Below are 15,875 nucleotides of genomic sequence, written 5' to 3'. Positions count from 1 at the left end.
GCTATAGAATACTGTAGAATTAGAGTTAGGGGTTAAGAGTTGCCTTTGGGCAAAAGAAATCATATTTTTATGTAAAAGTTAGATCCATGAAACTTGGAAATACAGTTCCTATCCTTCACGTAGGAAAAGTGACCTAAACTAGTTCAAGCTAGATCTACAAGGCCCTTCCTATAATGACCTCCAGTCACTGAGACAGGGATGAACAGAAACACAGAAAGAAGGAATCTCAGTCCACACACTGTGTACCTCTTCCTCCTTCCTGCCTACCCTTCTTCCCTCCTTCCCTGGGTCCTCCTTCCTTCTCTGTCTCTCCTTCCTTTCTTCCCTTCCTGTGTTTCTATTTAGCACCTTTATTCAACTGGAGTTTTGTCTCTGCCAAAAGGGGTCTACGTAGATATCAGATATAAGAGATTATATGCATGTATTTCTTGGTTTGTAAACTTGAGAGTTCCCCTGGTGAAATCTTAAACAGGCTTCTCTATACAGGTGACAGGGAGAGACAAAAAAGAACAGACCTTCCCCAGATTAGTAGGTGGAAAGGAAACTTACTTACAAGGCTTGTCTTGGATGCTGCAAGAGGATTAGATCTCTGCACCTGCGCTCCAGAAGATTAAGAGTTTATATAGAGGCCTTAATGGGATTGGGTCACATATTCAGTCCAGATGGTCTCAACACCTTGCTCTCTCAATGCTAAATTCTTGAAAATGGCTCCCACTGTAGGACAGTGGGCAGAACATAAATTCTAAGGATAGACAAGGGGATGGGGAGTCTACAATTGCCTGGGTCCAGCTCTTTGGTCAACCAGTGGTCACATTCTCAGGATGACCTCCTCTGACATTACTGGGGGTAGAGGAGGAAATTGACCACCAGATGATCAATATGGCCGGACCAAACACGAATCCACTAAGGCACCTGTCATCATTCCTGGTCCCTGAAGAGCTGATCACACCGGCTGCTACAGAAATGCTACTTATTTCAGTTCACATGGCACCTTCGGGTTGATTGTACCATGTCTCTCCCATCTTAGGTATGAAGCAACTATTTTGCTACTTAGACAATGTGCTAGGGATTAGGAGATGTAAGCTTACATGAAACCACCTGCACCCAGACGCATCTGCCTGCCATTTCTTCTCCAAGGTCCTAACATCTTCCCTTGGAGCTTTCATCAGGAAATGACTTCAGTCTTGTTCTCAGATCCCAGAGAACTCGTGGGGAATTCTTCCTCATATTAGGCTGTATCCAGGGGGATAGCCAGTCTGGAGAAATTGAGGATTTGCCTCCAATTGGTTCTACTTCACTCTCCCAATTCTCTTACCTTTGTTGGATGTGCTTTAGTTTTCCTCAGCAGCTAGGCTTTTAAAACACAACTTGGAGAGAAAGTCTTTTGTTATTTGAATTATATTGTTTTATCTATCCCTGGAGACAAGGAACATAGAGTGACTGAGCCATTTTAATGGTGGAAGGGTAATGAGGTAATAAAAAAAGAAAATAAGTACCACAAAAATTATTTATTTATTTACTTACTTACTTATGTTGGAGAGAGTATGCGAACTGGGGGACGGGCAGAGAGCGAGAAAGAATCCTGAAGCATATTCTCCACTGAGTACAGAGCCTGAGATCATGACCTGAGCTGAAATCAAGAGTCAGCCACTCAACCAACTAGGCCACCCAGACACCCCAGAAAACAAGTACTTAAAAATGAGACTAAAGATCATAAAATTCAGGTAGGTCTGTAAAGCAATTTGAAGTTATGCTATCTTTCCTAAAACAAATAGTTTACTCTTGTTTTTCTTACAATTTTTTGTAAGTAGGTGCCATACCCAGCACAGAACCCAACACAGGGCTTGAACCCAGAACCCTGAGATGAAGACTTGATCCAAGATCAAGAGTCAGATGCTTAACTGAATGAGCCACCCAGCCACCTCATGGATGTTTTACTCTCTAGCTAGGGCTCCTGGTTAAGTTCTTTTTATGGCTCCCTATAACAGATGCTTTCTTTAGCACTTACCATCTAAAAACAACTGCCCCAACTTCTGCGTGCTCTGAACACTAAATATGAGAGTAGGGAACCCAGGGATTAACGAAGGCTTGCCTTGTCAATGTCCCCTACTTGATCCTATGACTTATCTAGATTGTGTGGAAATACTAAGACATAACTTTCATGAAGTCTGGAACCTTATCTTTTTTTGCTTATTACTGATTGCCTGCATTTAAAACAGAGCCTGGCTCATTGTAGCTGCTCAACAAATATTTATGGGATAAATATTATAAGATCCCTCTTTTGTATGTCTATCCCTAAAGATATATTTTAGTAATTGCTGCTAAACATTATTATTTCAAAGCCCTCTGAGGTACCAGATGAAAAAGATAATAAATGAACAACATAAAAAAAAAAGGTAGAAAATTACTTGAGGAGTATAAGTGGTCAGTTGGGATGAGGACAGGGATAAAGTTTCTCCTAATAGCCCAGGGAACTGGCTCCCTCCATGACAGCCTAGAGATCTATAGATTTCCCTCAAATATCCAGTGAACTCTGAAGATGCCCTAATCATATAACACGTGTGTTGGAGGGAAAAGCCTTTTTCAGAGATTTTAATCTATCCAAATAAAAGCAATAGCAGCTACAGCCCCTCCTCTCCCTCCCATATATTCTGAACCATAAAGACAGAAATAGGCTTTCCATGGGGAGGGTTCACTGAACTGACCATTCACAAATGTCGTCTAAACCTGCTCCATTAGTATCTCTCCATATTATATACTGGAAAGAGAACACAGGAACAGAGTTGGGATCCAAGTGTGTCCTAGACAAATTCCTTATCTGAATCTGAGGCCCATGAGTTTTCTTATTCAGCTGATAGATCGTGCATGTGATACTGAAGCTTACCTCGTAGCTGAGTACTTGATCACTAGTTCCTGGTACCAACCCTGGTTTCTCTTCTCCCCTAACTTTTCTCCAAACGTTTACCTGGCATGACTCAATAAAATATCCCTTTTAGTCACAAAATTAAATTCACTTCAGTAAACTTAAATTTTTAATGCCAGAGGAGTGAGTGTTTTTATTTTTCCACTAGAGACTGTAAATGGGATATTTTTATAGAATATATCTCTTGAGCTATTTCCCAATATTACAACTAGAATGCCTTTGCCAGTGGAGAATGAAACATACATCCATTATTAGTTCTGTAATAATGCTAATACCATGAGCCAAACTCAATAAACCTAACCAAATATGGATCTACAGAGTAATCTCCCAGATATGGAGTGTTACACACAATGATTCATTTTAACATGCAACAATGCAGAACAAGCTCATACAATGAGGTAGTTATGTTCCAAGGATATTGCAGCTTTCATTAAAATGCTTTGTTTAAATGAACACATGCAAAATACAGAGCTATATTTCTCATGACTGGAGAAGACCCAAAGCCATACAGTGCTACAAAACAAAAGATTTAGCCCATTAAAGATCCCCAAATTAATCAAAGCACTTTTGAGAAGCTCGGTTACAGAGTGCACTTCCTGAAAGCAGCCTGCTCTCTTGTCACCTCAAGGCTCTGCCGATTTTGCTGTTTTTTCCTTGGAACAGCCTTCTGGTCATTCTCCAAATGGATGGCTCCTTCCCTCTATTAGAACTCAGCTGATATACCAACTCTCACATGATTTATCTAAGCTTCTGTCCCCTGGCCATGCTAGATGCCTGTCCTCTGAGTTCCGAATCATTACTGAGTATACCACTCTTCTAGGATTTACCAGAATATTGTACTGTGTGTTCATTTATTGTGATGCCTCACTATGTCCATAAGCTATTTCAAGATAGCAACCATGTCCTTTATTTCTCTGGTCCCTGATCTTGTATGTAGCCTGGTATATAGCCATTGTATACAGCCATGTGTTGATACCTTTCCTTGGCAATATCTTTCTCATAGCTGAGTTCTCAGTTTAAATATGACTTTCACCAAAAGGTTTTCCTTGATTCAGAGTAAAAAGATAAAGAGATCACAACCACTAGGCAGAAAGAAAACAACACTCAGAAGAAAAGGCAATGGATCCAATTTATGGAATGTTAAAACACACAGGAGGAAAACAGTTTTTTTCAAGTATGAGAAAAAGTTCCTGAAATAAAAGAAGACCTAAAGAGTCAGATTCAAAGACAAGACAATTGAAAGCAATGTGAACTAAACCATATCTCAGTGAATTTACAGAAATCTTAAAACAAAGAATTTCCTAATCACCCAAGCAGTATGTGCATATAATTCAGAAAGAAAACTGAATAAAGCTGACCTCTGACTTTTTCCAATGTTAGATGCCAGGATATTGATCTACAACGTGTTGGGAACAAAAATATGTAATTCAACAATTCTACAACTATTTTAGTTTGTATTCCAACTGGAAGATATTTTTCATAAGCTGGAAAACATTTTCCTAACCAAACAAAAAAAAAATCAGAAACTATAACAGTAGTTTCCTTATTTCACTCCTATGCGAAGATAGAAAATCCTGGGAATTGAAAGCTGCCTTAGAATACAGAAATTTTAATTGATTAAGTAGTTAAATTATGGAAAGAAAAGGGCTCCTGGGTGGCATAGTTGGTTGAGCATCCAACTCTTGGTTTCAGCTCAGGTCATGATCTCAGGGTCTTGAGATTAAGCCCACATCAGGCTCGGAGCTTAGCAAGGAGTCTTAAAGTTTCTCTCTCCCACTTCCTCTTTCCCTCCCCACATGCTCTTTCTCTACAGTGAATAAATACATCTTTTTTTTTTTAATTATAGAAAGAAAGTTCTGGCAGAGAGCATTAAATCTGAATAAATGTGTAAGAAGATCAATAACAATATTCCTAATAAGGATAGATAGATATTTTATAAATCCCTAAAGAAAGCTGTGTATTTAATAGAAATAATGAATTGTTGGTAATGGACTAGTATTAAGATCATAGACATGCCTTTCAGAAGTGGAAAAAGAGGACAAATTAGGTTATATCAATGAACTAACTTTATTATGGGTTATGAAAGGAGTCAGTATATTTGCTTTTATGTTTGACATTACACACATATATGCATACACATATGTAAGCCCATTTATATTTGAAATATAGCTTTAAATGTACCACTTTCTTAAGTTATATAAGCAACTATCAGTCGAATTATATAGTTTCCAAGTAAGAAGAGAATATAAGGGGTGCCTGGGTGGCTCAGTGGGTTAAAGCCTCTGCCTTCGGCTCAGGTCATGATCCCGGGGTCCTGGGATTGAGCCCCATGGCAGGCTCTCTGCTCAGCAGGGGGCCTTTTTCCTACTCCCTCTCTGCCTGCCTCTCTGCCTACTTGTGATCTCTGTCTGTCAAATAAATAAAATAAAAATATTTTAAAAAATAAATAAAAAATAAAGATCAAGTAGCAAAAGACAGAAAACTAAAAGAAGCAGCAAAGAGGAATAAAAATATTATTTCAAATTATTAATGCCTACTATTAATTATTATTTTAAATGTATTAATTTGAGCTACTGAATGTCTACTATGTATCAGACATGGTATAAAAATCTGGGAGTGTATAATACAGATTAAAAAAGACACTTTCCTCATCCCCAGGAAATTTAATAGTCCAAGAGCTTATACACGTACATATACAACACAGCCACACACACACACACACACACACACATTCAGACTTGAGATTACAATCTTCATTGTTTTGAAGGTTGCCTTTTTAAGTTCCAGTGCAGCTTCAGGGAAATCTACCTGTCAATATGGTATTTATAGGGAGCACATGGTCATGCCCATCATTTACACTAATCAATCAAATCCTTCATTCATAAATATATACTAAAAGCAAATATTCATTGCATATTTAAGATAAATTGCCTACATAAAACAATATACAATAAGCTAAGCAAAACTGATCCTGGGTGAAATAGGCAATTTAGACCCAAATTGATAGATTTAAGATAGATTTAAGACAATAACCCCTTCAACCTTTGATAGACACATCACCAAATGCAAGGGAAACAAAAGTAAAAATGAACTATAGGGACTTCATCAAGATAAAAGCAAACACTGGATGTCCATTGATAGATGAATGGGTAAAGAATATGTAAAATATATATATATATACACACATATACATACATATATACATATATATATATTTAGCTAATTGAATTTAAATTAAAAAAAGGAATAATGTGGTCAGTCTGAAAGGAGATACGTCATAATTGTAAACTACACAGGATATTTTTTTAAAAAATATTTTTTATTATGTTCAATGAGCCAACACATAGTACATCGTTATTTTTTTATGTAGTGTTCAACAATTCATTAGTTTTGTATAACACCCAGTGCTCATCACCACACCTGCCCTCCTTAATATCCGTCATCCTGTTACCCCATCTCCCCAACCCCCTCCCTTCCATAACCCTCCCTCAGTTTGGTTCCCAGAGTCCAGTCTCTCATGGTTTGTCTCCCTCTCTGATTTCTTCCCATTCAGTTTTCCCTCCCTTCCCCTGTGGTCCTCCATGCTATTCCTTATGTTCCACATACAAGTAAAATCATATGATACTTGTCTTTCTCTGCTTGACTTATTTCACGTAGCTTAATCCCCTCCAGTCCCATCCATGTAGATGTAAATGGTGGATAGTCATCCTTTCTGATGACTGAGTAATATTCCACTGTATTTATGAACCACATCTTCTTTATCCGTTCATCTGTTGAAGGGCATCTCAGCTTCTTCCACAGTTTGGCTATTTTGGACAATGTTGCTATGAGCATTGGGGTACATGTGCCACTTCTTTTACTACACATCTGTATCTTTGGGGTAAATAACTAGTAGTGCAATTGCTGGGTCATAGTATAGCTCTATTTTTAACATCTTGGGGAACCTCCATACTGTTTTCCAGAGTGGCTGTACCAGCTTGCATTCCCATGAACAGGGTAAGAGGGTTCCCCTTTCTCCACATCCTTGCCAACACTTGTTTCCTGTCTTGTTAATTTTTGCTATTCTAACTGGTGTAAAGTGGTATCTCAATGTGATTTTGATTTGAATTTCCCTGATAGCTAATGGTGATGAACATTTTTTCATGTGTCTGTTAGCCATTTGTGTGTCTTTGGAGAAGTATCTGTTCATGTCTTTTGCCCATTTATTGACTGGGTTGTTTATTGGGTGTTGAGTTTTAGAAGTTCTTTATAAATCTTGGATACCAGCCCTTTATCCATAATGTCATTTGCAAATATCTTCTCCCACTCCATGAGTTGTCTCTTTGTTTTGTTGACTGTTTCCTTTGCTCTACACAGGATACTTCCAAAGCTTACTATAAATAAAAAAAGTTGGTTCATATTAAAATTCAAGAAGCAACGAAAAAAGGTGAGAGAACTGGAGAAAACTCTTTAAAATTTAATGTCTCATTAATAATGTTAACGTTGTTTATATAGTAAAATTGTTTTACATATTAAAATGATTTTTGTTAGATGAGGCTAAATATAATATTTAAATTCTTTTCACTTGTTTCATTTTAGTTTTTTTTTTTAATATAAGTACTTGAAAACCTGAAATTACATACGTGGCTTGCGTTATATTTCTATTGGACATTGCTAAAACAGTTTCAGAAACAGAGGATGAAGAGAGAAAAAGGGACCAGAGATTACCAAGAAAGTCAGAGGATATTTCCCAGAGCTCATGAATGACAATGTTCACATTGAAAGAGGCTTCCTAGTGCTGAGAAAAATAGACTCACGGCAAGACATATACTTTTGAAATTTCAAAACCCCAAGAATGAAAACAAACTATTAAAAGCTTTTTAAAAAATGATATAATATAACTTACAAAAATAAAAAAAGCAGCCTGACATCAGACTTATCATCATCATTACTATATGTTAAATATAATTTGTTTGAGCATGCTTTGGCTTTAGAAATATATACGGAGTTAAACTGTCGATCAAATATAACATTATAGTAAGACATTTTTAGTAAACAAGGACACAAAAATTTACCCAAAAAATTATCAAAAATCTACTTGAAGGAAATTCAGTGGAATTTTTTAAAAGAGGGAATATTTAAAAGGGAACAACATGGGATAGAAGAAATAGTAGGAAATAAATAATGATATAGATCAAAAGAGTATGAGCTGCAAGATTTAAACCCCTTTATGTGTACTGCCCACCCCAAACTCTGGCCAAAAAAAATGAAAAAAAAATTCAGAATGTCTGCCGATGAGACTTAGATATCAGTATTTTTCAAAATTCTCAAGGCCACTGCCAAATGCAACTAAGTTTGAGAATCACTGATGATTCAAAGGAATATAAAGGTAATCCATTTGAAAAATGAATCTTCAAAATTCACTTTTGAGCAGTCAGCCGTACCTAATGATTTAATATTACAACCACATTACATTGGTTCTGCTGTGTATAATATTTTATCATCATGAAAATTCTTTATCTTTTCTAATGGGCAGTCAGAAGATGCCATATAAACTTGATAGATTAAAAAGAAAAGAGACCAAGGTAAACAAGTGGGAAAAATGTCCCAGAGAATAATTATGAATTGGGAGGAAATTGTAATTTTTAAAAGGCTCCAATTAGTTTTTCAGCTGATTTTGAAAAGTTGGTTCATCTCAAAAATCAAGAAGCAATGAAAAAAGTCCAGAGAACCCAAGAAAACTCTTGAAAATTTAAAACATGAGTAGTAAACAACAACAACAACAACAACAACAACAAACCCTGTGAGTGGTAAAGAAAAATAAATACATGTTTTAGAATAATGAGAAAATCAGGGCCACATGGGTGGCTCAGTGGGTTAAAGCCTTTGCCTTCGGCTCAGGTCATGATCCCAGGGTCCTAGGATCAAGCCCTGAATCAGGCTCTCTGCTCAGCAGGGAGCCTGCTTCCTCCTCTCTCTGCCTGCCTCTCTGCCTGTTTGTGATTTCTGTCAAATAAATAAATAAAATCTTTAAAAAAAGAATATTGAGAAAATCATCCATAATATGAAAACAAAAACACAGAGGGGCGCCTGGGTGGCTCAGTGGGTTAAGCCTCTGCCTACAGCTCATGTCATGATCTCAGGATCCTGGGATCGAATCCCACAACAGGCTTTCTGCTTGGTGGGGAGCCTGCTTCCTCCTCTCTCTCTCTCTCTCTCTCTCTATCTGCCTGCCTCTCTGCCTACTTGTGATCTCTCTCTGTCAAATAAATAAATAAAATCTTAAAAAAACAAAACACAGAAATAGAAAAGACAAAAGGTAAAAGCCAGAAAATTAATCTAGGAGAACACCTGCCTAAAAGGGAAAAGAGAAAAATGCCACCAATATTATTAAAGGACAAATAACTGAAATTTTCTCAGAGTTTCCAGATTGAAAAGGCCATCCACACAAATAAAGGAAGACCTAGCTCTAGGAATATTATTGCAATATTTCATAACATCCCAGATAAAGGAAGATCCTAAAACCACAGGGAAAAAAACAGAAAGAAACAACAGTCCAAAAAGAAATAATCAAACTGATGGCATACTTGCCATCAGTCACCCTAAATCCAAGAAAACAATACAGCAATGCCTTTGAAGTTCTTTCAATAAATGAAAATAATTTTCACCAAGAATTCCATATTCTATCAAATTATCAGTCAACGGTCATCGTGGGCTAAAAGTAATTTCAGATACATAAGAACTTGAAAAATTTCTCTCTCACACACTCTTCCTTATGAAGTTGGCTAACAAACCAAGGAGCAACCTAAGAAATAAGAAATGCAATAAATAGTATTTTCACAGGTCCTATAATGTCAGTGCTGTTCAATTTAGTTTTTAGAAATTCTAGTATCAATCCAGAGACAAATCACATACTCTAAAAGGACTTCATGATAGCTATATAACATAATATAAATAACATCAACTTTAGGAGCATTAAAACAAAAGTAGAAATGGCCAAAATTATGAGATAGGACTGCAGAACAAGTAAAAGAAGGGTGGAGGCACTAATTTCCTTATCTTCTAAAGTGAAGTATCAAAAGTAGTGGTATTTATTTGCCAATAAAATGGTAACTGTGTCCCAGTCACCTGTAGTAGTCTCTTTAGTTTTTCCCAAATAAGACACAAGGAAAGGATATCCTGTAACATGGAGAGGTGGGGTGAGATAAACAGAAAACAAAACAAAACAACTGAGCAAGTGTCATTAATATGTGAAGCAAAACAGTAATGTCAACTGTACGGATTAAACATCTCATGCCTCCATGCCCAAATTTACCTTTGACAATGATGGTGCACCAGTATTTGGTTGTTCTTAAAAATGTTAATGCCACCAGTTTATTTTAGTCTGTGAAATTTCCCCCAACTTCTAAATTAAAATAAGTTCCCAAACTGAAGATATTATCCAACCAAAACTATTCATGCAATTCAATTAGAGTCATAATTGTATTCTATGAGAAGAGATGTGTGTTTTTTGAGCTTCCTTTATCTCATCCAAATCAGTGTTATGTCTTGTTGATCTGTACTATACAATAGGAATGAAAGTCTTCTACAAAGAGATTCCTCCTCAAAACATATCATCTCAAAACATAACTAATAGGATTTGTATAATATGTTTTGAGTGGTAACACAGTAGAAATTAAATCTGTTTTATAATACATTTATTGACATAGAGTGTCTCTCTTTGCCTTTTTTTTTTTACTTCTACATTGTCTGATTAATAATATGGACACCTCTTTTCTTGTTTATATTATTGACCTTTCCTGTCAGTTCTTTCTCTATATTTGTGTTATGTATCTTGTTATGTATCTCGTGTTGATATTAATACAATTCCAAAAAAAGTAGGTTCTACCATTTAATATTTTGTCATAATAGTTATACTTGCCTAAATTTTACACTTAAAATTTTATACTCCTTTAATTTTTCCTTTGTCATCTACCTTGTGTTATAGTCTAGGTTTTATATACTTCAATTCCTCAGTGATTAGAAATTTTGATTTCATTTTTAAAATAAAAAACTTAAAAATTGTCAATTACCAACTTAAGGACTGTCAAATGTGTGCTTGAGCTTCCCATAATTTTGTGGGATGACAAAGAAGATGCATTCTAATTTTGTTTCTTGCTTTGTGGAACTGTATTTCAAATAAGTGCAATTTTTCCCAAATACTCAAGTGGCTGTTCCTTGTTAGTTACAAAAATTCTTACTACCAACCCTACACCATTCATCTGTCTTTAAATTTCATGGTTATCCAACTATACAAGAATTTTTACTTTAAAGAAATTTAATTAACTGTAGTTCTTCTTGACCATATATGGTATATCTCTTGAACAAGTCCTTTGTTGAGGTCTCTCTCATTTGCTGATAGCTCCTTCATCTACATAAGGTTTCTAAGGATAGGCTACCCCATTGTGTATGGTTCCCAACTGCTTATTTATGTTCACACATGCCCTATTTTGTTCCAGGAATTGCTTTTTCTAACTAAGTGCAGGAATAGCATCTCCCATGAAGTATAAATAGTATACAAGGTACAAAGAAAAAACATGAATGAAAGTTCAGAAGACAAATTCTAAATTTCTACCAAGCAGCTGCTCAGTATTGGGTTTCCCTTAAGTCAAGTGTATACAGTATTTTGTTGACTAAACTGATAATAAGATGAACTTAATGAACTAATTGTGATTTCTGCATAAAAGCTGATCCATGTATAACAAACAGTAGATATTTTTCCCAGTCCAATTGTTGGCCATCACCCAAAATTTCCAAATATAATTGAATATCCTTTTCTTTTATTTATCATTGTTTGTTTAATGAGAAGTTAGAAGAGAATATGGTAGAGACTGTTAATCTAACTCCGTCATATCTCAGATGGGCTGAGGCTCTTCTTTAAGTATAGCCTGATGTATATATAATATTTAATTATCTTGGGACATGGAGTGGGACACTAGCTTTGTGAAATCCATAGTAGCATAGGAGCAGAGGAAATACTCACCTAAAAATAAAACTGGAAAGAGGACAACAAAACAGAGACTGAGGAAAAAAATATATAAATAAATCAGAGAAATGGCAAATTCCTAAAAACTGTCACTGAAGGATAGAGGTTTACTTTCCTTTCAACAGTCCTTGATGGACATTGAGGGTGTTCTAGACCTGAAATGCATCATCATTACAGTAAGTGTCAGTGGTTGGAAAAGTAAAGGATATTGGATAACTCATTGACCTCATTAATCACTTAACAAGTGCCAACTATTAGCCAAAAAGTAGATATAGTAAGCCTCTGGAGCCTTGGAGTTGCTGAAATTACAAGCATTCAAATAAAATAATCTGATGTAAAAAATGTTGCTAAAGGTAGCCATAAAAACAACTAATTGTAATTAGGACACCTTAGCAGATTTCAAACCTCACAGTTTATATACATTTGAAGATGAAAGCTATATCAAAGGGCTTTGTAGGCAGAGGCCATTAAGATCTAGATGCTTAGAGGTGGCATGTCAATATTTGATCTTTCAGTTAAGGTCAATACTCTCATCCATTTAATGGAAAATTCTTTGATCAGCAATTCCTTTTGAAAAGATTCTGAAAGCAGAGTTTTTCAAACCACCTATTTAGTGAGAATAACAAAATAATAATAAGGACAGCTGACCCTACCTTGTCCAGCTTAGTGATGCTAAGCCCAAGATCTGGAATTCAGAATCATTTCTGGCAATTTTTCAGAAATAGGTGACACTCCACTTGTTCAAAAAAAAATCTTTGATGGTTATGGTAATGGCATCTGGTAGTATGGGAAGGCAGGAAGATAAATACAACCCATTTAGTGAAATTAGCTGCACCAAGCATGGCTACTGAGATGGTGAAAGATGCTTTCAGATTGCTTTCAAATCCTAGCAGAAGCTGCTTCTAGATCCTCTATATTGTTGTGTTCCTTTTTGGAAAAAGGTGTCCAACAAATTTTTTTTAAGAATTATATTCTGTAAAAGAAGTCATGTTGATGAAAATGAATTGGTGATAATACAGTAATCACTGCTCTCACAGAACAGTAATGAATCTCAACATAACTGCAGTTGAGATAAACAATGAGGTCTTGTTTTACGCTCATGGGTACTAAGCACCTGGAGTAGAAGGACAGTAACTTTAGCTCCTGCCTGCCTCTGGCTGGGTCAGGCATTCTCCTCCTCTACTTCCATGTTACACTTCACGGATCTTCACCACTGCACTTACTGTGTTGTGATGTGCTGTCTTTATGCATCTTTCCCCTCCCCTAATGCCACTAAACTGGATCTCCTCGTAAGTGGGGGCTGAGTCACAATCATCCTCTCAACACTCAGCACACCATCTAAGGCTATGCCTCAAATATAGTCTGTCTCTCATTCCATAAGTATCTGTTGAACTAGGACAGGAAATCATAATCTTGTGGTAGAGACAAAGCATGCAACAACAGTAACCATAATAGAAAAATAAGGCAGTGATTAGTGCCATAGTAAAGGTGAAGCTAAGTACAAACGGCTCTTTAGAGTTTTTTCAAGCCCAGAAGTATAGCTCTGTGCAAATAGATTTCAGAAAGATGTTACTGCATTTTCACATGTCACTGAAATAGTTGGAGATATTCAGTACTGTGACTTCTTACTGAATTTGGGGTAAAAAAAAAACAAAAAAAAAATTTTAAGTGAGATAAATGAAACATAAGAGGGGAAAATATTCTAACTTGTGAAAGCAGTAAGTGAAGTCACCATGTTGACATCCATCATGGCACAAAAATCCTTGGTGTATCCAATTGAGCTCATAAGTATGAATATTACAAAAATAATATATGTTGGGAGAGAAATATGCTACTATATTTTTATAACCCTAACTAACTTCCTTTTTTCCCCCATACAATACCAAATCTACTGGAATGAAGTCAGAAGACTTCTGTCTACTATTTCATGTATTTTGTCATCCTTTAAACCACAGAGAAGCAACATTCACTTAGATGTCCCCAGGAATTATCTACTAGCATAATCCTTGAGTGAATTCTTCCCCTTAAACATCTGTCATAAAGACTGCAATCAAATGGAGATAATGTATGTTAAAGCACTGAAGGAAGTTCAAAATATCATACAAATGTGTGATATTTTTATCATAATTTGAATGTATACTAGCCTCTCTGATTACATAATTTGGGCACTATTATAGACATGGAACACAGGGTCAACAACACATTAAACAAATGTCTAATCTCAAACTGTTAGTTTGGTTGGCTGGGATTTTACAGTATTATTATTATTTCTTAGCAGTAGACTTATTCCACAATCCAAGAAAAGTCCGTAAGAGCAACCCCAAGTTTCATCTTTGAGTATGAAACCAAGTATTTAACCATAGTCCTCTTTCTTGGTTAATTAAAAACCTTTTCTTTGCTTTAGAGAGCAAAATATATATTCATTTGGCTCTGAAGGTGCCTCCTCTTGTTCCTTCAAGGAAGATACTCTGATCTCTTGACCCATTAGAGACAATGGTCTCTGTTTACAACTTCTTCAATATTCTGTATATAAACATGACTCTGGGAGATCAGAAAGTAATGACATCATCAGAGATGAGCAGTCTTTGAAAAAGGGTAAGAATCCAAACAAAATGGGTACGGGCCAAAGAAAGGACAATATAAGGACCAATAAACAGAATATGTGTCATAGATAGAATCTATGAGGGCATAGAGATACTAAACACAACACACACACACACACACTCCACTGGTCACTTTTGGGAGATACTAGAGAACTGCTTCATTATTTTATGACTGACATATAAAGGGAATTGACTATCTACCCTACTTTTCTTATGAAATCTGTACAACATGGCAACACAATAGTTGAAGGAGAATGTTTCTTTTTATGTAAGTTCCAGCTAGTAAATGGAAATGAATGATATAATTAACATATGAACATCATACAACCTCTAATGGAATAATAGGTTTACGCAATGATTTTCAAGGGCTTCTAATGTCCCAGAAAGAGAGGCTACCTCCTGATAGCTAAACACAGCCTAGCACCACCTATGAAGTAGTCTTGTGAAAGTAAACAAATAAATAGCAACATGAATCTAAACGAATCCATACATCTCACTAATGAATTGTAGGAAATCCCAGAGAAACACAAAACATATTAAGTGATACCATGTGGATGCAGTCAGAAAATTCATATTGTGGGAAAAACTACAAGACCAAAAAATATATATATGGTCCCTTTAAAAACAACATACCAAAAAAGAAAACAGAACACACACACACACACACACACACAATGACAGAGATGAAGAAAGACTTAAGAGACAAGAAATATACTAACCAGTTGCCATACATATACTGATTCAAAGAAACAAAATGGGGGTGGGGGAGAGAAAGAAAGGAAGAGGGTGGAGGGAAAAGGAATGAATGAATGAATGATGAAAAATGCAAAGAAAAAATATGTAAAAGGTTATAAAGGATAATTCTGTAAATATGAACACTGCTTGAATATCTGATGACACTAAGGAAGTATTGATAATGCCTTTCAGTTATGACAATGACATGGTGGATTTGTTAGAATGAAGAGATATTATCATTTAAAATATATAATAAAATGTTTAAAAATAAAATATGATTTCTAAACTTGACTCAAAAACAATGCAGGTAGAGTAAGTAGAGGTACAGAGTAAACAAGATTGGTCAGGTATTAATAACAGTTGAATGCAAATGAATTGTCAAAGAATGATATGTTGAATTTATTATACTGTTCTTTTTGCTTTTGTATATATATAAAAATATTCACAGTAAAACACGTTTTTAAAAAGTGTAAGACTGTAGTCAAGCGTCTGAGAAATACACTGGGAAATCCTAAAAGCTTCATAGATCATGGCCCTTAGTGAAATATCCTACTTTGAACACACTGGTGAAAAACCAGAAGAAATCAACATCGTCTCCCCAAATGGCCAT

General features: G+C 35.8%; 1 long non-coding RNA gene across 1 annotated transcript in view; it reads right to left on the bottom strand.

Moving 5' to 3' along the window:
- Nucleotides 1-7,151: 7,151 nt before the first annotated feature.
- Nucleotides 7,152-15,875, bottom strand: part of LOC106004499 — a 54,777-nt gene continuing 46,053 nt past the window's right edge. The window contains exon 4 of the long non-coding RNA XR_001177519.2: nt 7,152-7,296. This is a non-coding gene — a long non-coding RNA (uncharacterized LOC106004499). The remainder of the gene's footprint in view (nt 7,297-15,875) is intronic.

This window comes from Mustela putorius, unplaced genomic scaffold (genome assembly GCF_011764305.1).
Source record: "Mustela putorius furo isolate JIRA1106 unplaced genomic scaffold, ASM1176430v1.1 tig00003845_pilon_pilon_pilon, whole genome shotgun sequence".
NCBI lineage: Eukaryota > Metazoa > Chordata > Mammalia > Carnivora > Mustelidae > Mustela > Mustela putorius.
The sequence above is the reverse complement of the archived record's forward strand: the minus strand, read 5'-3'. Positions and strand labels throughout refer to the sequence as shown.